The 10,934-nt window shown below is 36.7% G+C and overlaps 1 protein-coding gene across 2 annotated transcripts in view; it reads left to right on the top strand.

Annotated features, from left to right (window-relative positions):
• The window catches only part of thraa (thyroid hormone receptor alpha a), a 44,297-nt gene that overhangs the window by 764 nt on the left and 32,599 nt on the right, over positions 1-10,934 (top strand). The gene's annotated exons all lie outside the window — the stretch shown is intronic.

The raw sequence follows: 10,934 nt of genomic DNA, 5'->3' as shown, positions 1-10,934 counted from the left end.
CCATATAAAAACTCAAAACTGCCGTCATCATTCCCTTTTGTGGGATTCATTACTTGGCATGGTATTCTTTCCCTATTCACTTAAATGAATAAGAGCCTGCTTTTGGTCATGGAGGGCTAAATAATTCATCGCATGTGTACTGTACATTGAGGACGCGCGTCCTTAAAGAACCTAGACGGTGGGAACATAGGTGATTATAATGTCAACAGTCTGTCAGCTACAGTCATGTTCAGGATTGCGTTTCAGACACCGTGAATCTTTATTTTCGAAGTGAGTAGTACACTTTAGTATAACTATTTACGTTTGTGTCTGAATTACTACTGTGGACTTAGAAGAACGCGAGAAGAAGGAAAGAGTTTAGGTGTGTTCGTTACATACGGCGCTGCCCAGACATCAAAGTATCGCGTGAGCGCAGCTTGCCTCTGTAAGTACTATCGCACTCGCGATACTTTGATGTCATATATAGACCAGTCTGCATAAAGTACAACACGCCTTTTAGTTGCATAACATCACAGCTGACGTCCGATCTGCATTTTATGCGCTGACGCCAGAGGGGCCGTCACGGGAGCGCGCAGGTCGTATGAGGAAATGCTCGGCTCATGTCATGTACTATACATTATGAACATTTTGTACCCTGAGAATGTACACACGAGCCGGCACGCGTTCCTGTAATTAAAGTCTATTAAGTTTACCATACAAAATGGGGTCCTGTTTACAGTGCTCTATTTGCTTGCATCAATATTAGCATTGTTGTAATGTACTCAGCAAGCGTTTCTTTACATTAGAAGAATGTAGAACAAAATAAACAATTAATAGTAACTAATTATCTATCGTAAGTGTTAGAAGTGTGTGATTAAAATTACCACAACAGATAATGTAGTTCCTAATCTAGGGTGTCTCTCATATACTGTAAGTTTCACACTATTCAGCAGTGTTAGACATAACATAAGTTTTGCATAAGATCAAGAATAAGTGTTGCTCATTATATGTAGGCCTATACTTGCCTTCACGTTTCTGTACTTTTGGCCTTCACCAAAATTGCTATTGTGACCAGCGGCTTCTGTAAGATATGCAGACCCTTAAATAAACCATAGTTTAACCACATTTATTTACTATGCTCTCACAACAACAATAATAATAGTTTAACAATGCTATTTGTAATGGTAATCAATCTACCAAAAAAAAAACATGGATGGTACACTTTGTACATTAATAATTTTACGGTATACACTTTCTAAAGGGCAGTTGCAGACTTTGATACCCATTCTCATTATCATATCCAATATATTAGTTATTTCTTATCTTAGTCAAGGTTACTGGATTGTCTAGGGTGTTGTGTTATTGATCTTAACAGCATGTGCTGTATATTGTCCTGTCTGGTGATCTGTTCTTTAGTAGGCCCAGAAGACTTTTATAATGCATGAGACACACTCTTTTGATATCTTAATGCCTAAAGAGATTAAATGTGATCTGTGTAGTTTCTGTAGCACCCGACTGAACTGCAAAAATATTGTTTAAATAGCATGTTCATCTGCCATTAGTAAGACAAACAGAAAGTCCCACCTGAGAACCAGTTGTGCTGCTTAAACAAACAGATTCTGGTGTTGTCACAGAATTTATACTCTTAACATTTCATGTTAATAATTCAATAGAGAAACATGTTTGGTTTTACTTTTTTTATTCCAGTAATAAAAATAGATCAATTTGGCATATCTGACTTGGATTTATTAAAGAAGGTAACAGTCTATGTTACCTTCTTCTATAATATTCATTATTTGTAGGATCCACTGGGTGTAGATTTTTTTTGACCAAACAGTATGTCCCCTAATTTAATTAGCCTTTAATTAAACTCATTGACAGATGGGTATGGTCCCATGGTCACTGTAATGTGAGCAGCAGAGTCATCCAATGATTCATTTTCTTTGTAGCCACCTTTTTTTCTAAAACACAGAGGAGTGACCTTGAGTCAAAATCTGTCTTCCTCTGCTTTCAGGATTTAATAAACTGCTATCATCTGCTATCATAAGATCATCTTTGGCTCAGCCCAGAAAACACCAAGCTGACGGTTAGACGTCAGCCAATGTCAGGTGATTTTAAGTGTTGGTCGGCTTTAGTTTTGTTGGGTTGTTCTGCACTGTTGCCCCCAGTCACAAACAGTGTCAACTGAGCTCGTCAGAGAGAACGAGAAATCTGATTGGTTATTCAGCTTAGCGAATGAGCATAAGGGAAATTAAATGGAACTGACAAAAGCAAACCGATGGCAGAGCAATGAGGGGAATGCATAGACATTTGGTTTTCTTGTCACTTGTTTGGTCACCTCAAAGACAAAATGGAGCTCAATAAAAACTGAATCGGTTATAATGCTAATCAAAAAAGTTAAGAAGTTTTTGCCTGCCCTGCCATGTGTTGGGTAACCACCAAATGTTCCCCAACATAGTTTTCAACCATTTAGTACATCACCTTATCGTTTTTTCTTTATCCACAAAAATAAGACAAAGGCCTGACAATGCCAGTGCCATTTGCAACATAGCAGACATGATTAACAAAAGCTACACAAATTCATTAGTAATAAGCCCGGCCCGCCAGGTGTTAACAATGGTAAGTGCTGCTTGCTTTGTATATTCATAATTCTAGCTTTTCCGGTTTCCGTTTAAATGACGAATACAGAATACTGCTGCCTGCTGGTGTGGGAGAGTTATGTTCTTTCATGCTAGCGCAAAGCGATACTAGACTGTAGACCCGGTCTATTCAAATCTTACCCTGGAGGGCCGAGCACTAGAGAGTTTAGGTCCAAACCTAATCAAACTTAACCACCTGTGATTGTCTAGTGATCATGAAGTCCTTGATTAGCTTTCTCAGGTGTGTTTGATCAGGGTTGGAGCTAAACTATGCAGTGCTCTGGCCCTCCAGGGTATGATTTGAATAGCCCTGCTCTAGACTTTAGTCTGTTCGGTGTGTAACTCAAGTGCAACTTTTTTGCCCCATGCAGACAATGCAGGGTGACGTCGCAGTCTGGTTACCTCAGCAATAGTTCTTTGTCGTTGGTTTGGTGTTTACCTACCTTTAGTTCAGGGATTGTCGGTATGGTGGGTTATTTGTTTATGAAAATTTTAAGATCTGTCAATTGAGATTATAAATGTTTTTTTCAGTGACATGATATATCAGATAATCACATTTTTTTATACTTGTAGTCTTGTACTATGAAATACAAATACGGTTTATTTGTACTAGGAAGACATTCAGTATTTTTTCGAACTGAACCCTTCATTCTCAGTGTAACAGTGTAACCTATTAAACTAAACTGCAAACATGACACAATTACATGCTGATTTTACCAAGGTCTTATATCTTCTCAGTCTGAACTACACAGTAGATTTCGACACATATTGTGTTGCGATCTTGTCACTAGGGATGGAATGGTATGAAAATTTTATATCATAATTATAGTGACCAAAGTTTTCACGGTTATCAATATTATCATGTTTTTTTTTTTTTCAAATGAGATGGAAATGTTAAAAAACTGATACACACACTAAAAACATTTGAACAAGTTTTATTTTCATATGTCTCTGAAATTATTTCTGTGGTAAAAAAAATAAATAAATCTGTCTAATAAGTTTACCGTAAATGAATTAAATACATTATCCCTTAAATGCCTACCTCTGCAAAAAACTGTGTTGTATGTGTGCGCGCCTGTGTCAAACTGATTCTGGCTGGACAGGATTTAACGCGAGTTTTCAAAATCACGGTAATCAAATACGGTAATGATGACAATAAAACGATAATACTAACCGTCAGGACATTTTATGGTGGTTAATCGTGAAACTGGTAATCGTCCCATCCCTACTTGTCACAATTTATTGCAGGCCTCATAAGATGATGGATTGATGGATGTGACTGTACTGAACTATATTGGAGTCAAATCAACTACTTACAAAGCCAAAAACTTAGACATAAGGACAATGTCACATAAATATACATTGAAACATTCTCCTTCACAGCTTTCACTGATGAATTTGCAGTTAGATCGTAAAGCAAATATATAATGTAAAAGTTTACAATTTTGACCCAGTCCACATAACTGTAGGGCTGCTTACCATGATTACTTTGTAGCCTTTAAAAACATGTATTTATTTAACCTTTTTTAATTAAGTTAGTTTTGCAACAGGCTACACATGTCAAAGCTTTGGTGCCTTCAGAAGTGCCTTAAAAACACATTGGTCCAGCGGAACGCAATTTATATTTTAATTTCACAGTCATTTTTTTACCTTGATTATCTGGTTTTTGTAATTATTTGATATTTTAAAATTGAATACCTTATGCGTCTTAATGTTTTTTTTTAACTTAAGCCTAAAGTCACACACTAATTCCAGTATTAAGTAACACTCCGCTAACAAATGTGTAAAGTGTACCTTTACAAAGCCATCAGTTTAAAAATACTTAGGCTTAGCAACAGTAGATTGTAATGCAGCATGTCATCCTTCAAGCCTGCCATGATTGTTTGAAATGTAAAAGCCACACACAGTGTCATGTAATCCTCTTTAACCGTTCATAAATCATCTTCTCAGAGGAAGCAATCATCAGGTTGCGTTATTTATTACAGTACCTAAGTAATAATGAGCATGTTAAATCTCTTAAACTATTCGGTAAAACATGTTTGTTATTTGAGGAAAACAAAATGTCTTTTTAAGTGGGATTATGTGCTACAGTGGAGTTTGCTCTGTTCTGGTATCCTGCATGTAAACATTGTATTTATATTTACACAGACAAGGTCAGTGAACAATTTTGTTACATTAGTCATGCCAACACATGCCTTGTAGCTATACACACCATGTATTTTAATGTTTATTGTCTTGCCCCATGTACTTCTATTATAAGTGCCATACTGTAACCACAATTGTGCTTTTTTAACTGAGGAATGAGTCTGTGGTGCTCAAAATTGGGCTTCAAATGAGCTTAACTTCTGGTGGACCTATAACATTGCTTTAAATATCTTTCACAAGGCCAAGTTTGTGTCATGCAGGATTTGCTGGCTTTGGCAAATGTTCATGAGAGAGTTTCTTAATGTAGTGCAGGTCCAGAAGCCTACAGCAGTCTGACTGTTTGCATGTGTGCACTGTTAGAAAATGTGCTGTATAGTTTAGTATGCAACTGGGAACAGTTTCAGCAATAATTTACTGTCAGTGTAATAGTAGTACATTTTTGTGTACAGTCGTGTATGTGTGAATTTTAAATGTAGATAATTTTAACCGGCTATTATAGAAATACCATTGTTTACCATAGTGAAGTCGTGTAAGGGCGCACTCACACTATCCAAACCAAATCGCGCTTGGACGCGTTTGACCCCCAAAGCCTGGTTTGTTTGACTAGTGTAATCGCTCTGTTCCGCGCCCGGGCACGGATTGGTTAATCGCGCCATGACCGGGTTGCAGAGGTGGGCCAGAGCGCGGTTCACTTGGGCTCAGGCGCGGAAGGCTGTGGTGTGAGCGCAAAGGTGAAGACGTCATTTGCGCGACCACTCACCTTCATCTGCCTCCGTAAAAACCTTTTGATGCGCGCAGAGATGAACTAAGCAATGTGATGACATGTGAGAGGGCTGTCTGTAATTGCGCACCAAACGACTCCGAATAAAAAACACAGACTTATCATTACAGTGGGTTCCAGTGTTAAAGGGATAGTTCGGCCAAAAATGATATTAAACCCATGATTTACTCACCCCCAAGCTGTCCGAGTTGCATATGTCCATCGTTTTTCAGACAAACAGATTTTCGGATATTTTAGAAAATGTTTTAGATCTTTCAGTTGATTAAATGTAATGTTACGGGGTCCACGACCTTCAAGTCCAAAAAGAGTGCGTCCATCCTTCACAAAATAAATCCAGACGGCTCCAGGATGATAAACGAAGGTCTTCTGAGGGTAATCCGCGTGGTGTTGTTGTAGAAATATCCTTATTTAAAACTTTATTAACGAAAATAACTACCTTCCAGTAGCGCCGCACTATCCCTTTAAGAGAGAGCTTTACTTCCTGCTTTTTTCAAAACAATCACATCTAAATGACGAAAGCACGCCCGGACTCGGATCGATAAAAAGTAAAGTGTGAGTGCGTGCACCTGGGGGAGTAGAGAGGGGTGACAATCGCGCTGGGGCATGGTTTGGTTTGGATAATGTGAGTGCGCCCTTAAAGTGTTTAAGACTTCAAAGGCAAAAGAACTAACCAGCCCTAACGACAAACCAGAACTAACAAACCAGTCTTTAAAACAAGGTCAAAAACATCAGAGCATTTTGTATGCAAATTTATGAGAACTCGTATGATGTTACAGGGTTCCAGACTGCCACCAAAATTTGAGAGTGTGCCACTGAATTTTACATCCAGTCGCACATGTGCAACCAGTAAATTTGACCTTTTTTTGTGATGAGACACTGAATTTAAAACAGCACATTGCACTTTCTGCATCTATCATCACATTATTTATTAGTAATACAGTGTATTAATTAGTAGAAATGTGAATATTTGGTTAGCATGTTGATTTACGGTATGTGCCCCTAAATTTTATGGTTGCGCCCCTAAAATTTTCAGTTGGGGGCCACTGTGCTCGTAGTGAAAAAAGTTATTCTGAAGCCCTGTGTTATTGTAAGATATGAGATGCATTATAATGTGGTGGAGATAAGTGAACCACAAACTTCAATCAGTTCTTGATAGGCTCTCTTATGTAAGACATCAAAGATGGATAATACAGCTGCATTTTGTGTGATAAAGCAGTTATAACATGTGACCCTGGACCACAAAACCAGTCATAATTAGTAGCATGTGTATGGGTCAAAATGTTTGATTTTTTTAATGCCAAAAATCATTAGAATATTAAGTAAAAATGTTGTTCCTTTAAGATATTTTGCTAAATTTTCCTATGGTAAATATATCAAAAATGTATTTATCATTAGTAATATTTGTTGCTAAGGACCATCAAGATTCCAGATTTTCAAATTGTTGTACATGGTATCTCGACCATATATTGTGTTATCCTAACAAACAATGGATTAATGTACCTCAATACCCTTCAGTGTGTATGTGGTTAATAGTAAGGCATCCCTATGGGAAGGTTACACACACAGTGCTGATATAATTGTCAGATGACTAAAATAAAGCCACAGTCAAAACATAAATCAAAGCCCTTTTTTTCTACAGGCTAAAACTGCATGTGTTGCAGAACTAAATGGTGAGACATTTAAAGGAAAACACCATAGTTTTTCAATATTTTAATATGTTCTCCTGACTACTCCCCCTCTCGGTCAAACTTCTGTCAATATTACTGCGCCAGAGATTGAAGTGCTGCAAACGAAGTGCTCTTCTGCCAAACAACATAGTTCTCATTTTTATCCACTTAAAAAATCGCCTCTTTTTGTTTTGTGCCACCATACTTATTTGTGTAACTACTCATGTCCCAGTCTTTTAATAGGGAAAACATGGAAGTGTTTGGTGGCTTCTAAATTCATCCCTGTTTGGATGCTAAGGAATGAATGGGGCTAGGCTAAATGCTAACACATTGACGATGCACTGTACAAAGATTAAGTGCATGCACTGAGAAAGATAGGTATGTAATAATTGGTCCAAGTTGAGGTAAGAACATAGTAAAATATTGAAAAATTGAGAATTTGGTGTTGAAATTGATATTTAGCTCACAGATTGAGCTTCACTTAATCATTTCCTATTGGGTCATCTTATCAATAGCAACATTGGTAAAAGACCAAACATCTTGACTCTATTCATAAAATGTGATTATACAGTAGCTGTGTGGTCTAAGTTGGATTATACAGTAATTTATTTTGTTTAAACATAAACAGGATTTAAGTTTGATTGCACAACCTTCTCTCGTTCATGCATAATGTAATTGTTACACAACTGTTTTATTTGTTTTTAGCAAGTAGCATTCATTTTTGAACAGTCAGTGTGACAGTATGTTAGTGAAGGAATTTACTTTTTTATTGGAGGGTGCAGGAATAATTAAATCAAAGCAACTTTGAAACCAAGTCTCAAATATGTGCCATAAGCCTATGTCTTCAGCATTTGTTTGTGAACACTGTGTTTAGTTTATGTTGTAAATATGGCTGCAGGTCTGTGATTGGATGTGTTGTAAGGTCTAGGTCTGCTCTTTTGTATGTGATGTTTAAGTCAGAACAGGAAGAACACTGAAGATTTGTGAATTCAGGCAGCATGGAGTAGTTTGGCACCTTTTGTGGAGAAACAGTGATCTGAAGATATTTTTTGGCATGAATGCTTCCTAAACATTTTCCAGATGGAGTGTGAACAGATTGTGTGATGGATGATATACAGTATTGGCCCCTCTGAACTGGTCGATTTTTGGCATCTAATGCAGGGTTTGTCTCGGTTCCTGTACCAGGATACTGGAAGTTCAAGTTTTTGGACTAAAATGTTACTTGACATAATGGAGAAACTTAGGAAGAAAACGTTGAAATATATTAATTATATTTTTATCTCATATTCAAACTTGTGCATGTGCCACTCTAAATTGTACATGTATATATTGATAAAAAAAAATTATGTGCAATTATTAAGTAACATACTATGCTAGATTTATTAACAGCTTATTAACGCTTAAAACTACTCTCAGGATTTACTAAAGACATGCAGCAAAAAATTTAATAAAAAGGTGTGGACTAGTGCTGGGCAAAGATTAATCGCGATTATTCGCATACAAAATAAAAGTGATTTTTGGCATAATATATGAGTGTGTGCTTTGTGTAATTATTATGTATAAATAAATACACACACATTCATGTATGTATTAGGGATGCTCATATCAGTTAATTTTCCCGACCGACAACCGTAGCTTCTAAACCGAACATTAACCGTTAACTGATAAGATTTTAATACGAAATTGTCATTGAGTAAAAATACAGTTGACGGTTGTCTGTGAACTAGTAAAAACAAAACATTAAATTTGAACGTGCAAACAGCAGCCACAGATCAACAACAGAACCAGGATTCATACATTATCAGATATTCACGCAACATTACCTTATTAAAAAGCACGCGATCGGTCCAGTAGATTAATATCCAAAGGACAGATTGTCTCCGTTTCATCTACCACAGTGGTCATTTCTAAAGCAGAAAGCTTTTCAGAAAGTTTTGGTTTTGCGTCGTCTTTGGTTTTACGTCGTGCAAACAGCAGCCACAGATCAAAAACAGAACCAGGATTCATAAATTATCAGATATTCACGCAACATACCTTGTTAAAAAGCACGCGATCGGTCCAGAGGATTAATATCCAAATGGCAGATTGTCTCCGTTTCATCTACCACAGTGGTCATTTCTAAAGCAGGACGCTTTTCAGAAAGTTTTGGTTTTGCGTCGTCTTTCTCCGTTTGTCCAAAAAGAGCTAGATGTTTATGGTTAGGGTCAGAGGCCATCAGCGAACGTCTGTCCGGATGTGCGCAGACGGACCGCGTCATCTTGCGCGGATACGCGCGCGTCTCCGTTCAGCTTCCAAACACGCATACAAATGATTTCTCATACAAATGATTACTTTATCAGACCGTCAGGGCAGCAATCATTTGTGTCATTTACAGGACATTCACAAATTAAAGATAGAAAAGTGGCGAAATGTCTGTCGGCTCATGACGACACACACCATGTATTAACAAATATTTTTATTTTAACTGATAATGTTAATCGGTCATAATTTCTTACCTTCGGTTAACGGTTAAACGGTCAATGTGAACATCCCTAGTATGTATTTAATAGGGGTGACCCCGAATAGTCGAAGATTCGATGCATCGATAGGAGAAGCCTGATTCGACTACCAATCTCATAGTCGAATCGTCGCAGATGTGTTATGAAATGAGGATCATTTAATTTTGGCCGTATGGGTGCACACATTATCTGGTTTCACATATAACAGCTTTCTCACAATATATTAATATACTGCATATTATGATAATGCTGCAAATAATATGTGAAGTAGCAGCTTTCAATAAATATTTTTAAAATGCGTTAATAAATCCAACAACCCCTGTGACCGGGCTTCACGTCCATAAGAGGTTTCTATGTTAATAAAGCCTTACCTCTTTGTTTCGACATTTAAAAGACAAAGCTGCCAAATTAAACTATGACTTTCGTTCTTTTAATAATTTCTATATTTTATTTTATTTATAAATCACTTTGGGTTATCTGATTTAACTATTTGGCTTGTGTTTTGTTTCCGTGCACTTGAGGCATTTTGCATATTTGTTCTGCACTTTGTTACTTCTGACCTTATTTTATTTAAAAAAATTGTATTTATTATAAACGTAAATTCCGATCTAATTTAAGTATGTCAATTTTTTATAGCTTTTCGTTGTATCGATGTTGCGCTATTGCGTGCTGGCCATGCTTGCGCATGTAATTTAGCCGAACGGGCTAGGTACTCTGCGTCTCATATTTAGGAGTTCATCAAACTAAACATTAAAAAACGGATGTTTTTCGACGAGTATAAGTTTTTAAAATGTATTTAAAACAGAGTGGTTATATTGTCTATTTTAAAGTTAAACTACAAAACAGGTAAGCCGTTTTTTTTTATTTCGGTGATGAAACGGAAATTAGTATCTGCACCGAACCTATTTCTGCCTGACACGAATGTCTTTCTTGTGACTTAATATTATGGTCAGTCGGTGTTCACTTTCAAATGATAGCAAAGAGATTCCTGAAATAAATAATATCATCCGGTCTTTCTGTATCTAAAGTGAATACAGAGATGATCAAAGTCAAAGCAAGCAAGCAGGTATTTCTGTGCTAAATAATAACGCGTAGTGTCTATATAATCATTAATTTCAGTGTTTTTCTTGTTATAAATTAACGTTTAATGAATTGTATATAAAGATTAGTTTTTATCATTTACAGTCACAATCACAAATTATTTGTCATTTCTCATTTGTCGGGT

The sequence above is a fragment of the Paramisgurnus dabryanus genome, chromosome 3 (genome assembly GCF_030506205.2).
Source record: "Paramisgurnus dabryanus chromosome 3, PD_genome_1.1, whole genome shotgun sequence".
Classification (NCBI taxonomy): domain Eukaryota; kingdom Metazoa; phylum Chordata; class Actinopteri; order Cypriniformes; family Cobitidae; genus Paramisgurnus; species Paramisgurnus dabryanus.
Note: the sequence above shows the minus strand (reverse complement) of the source record. Positions and strands in the feature narration are given on the sequence as shown.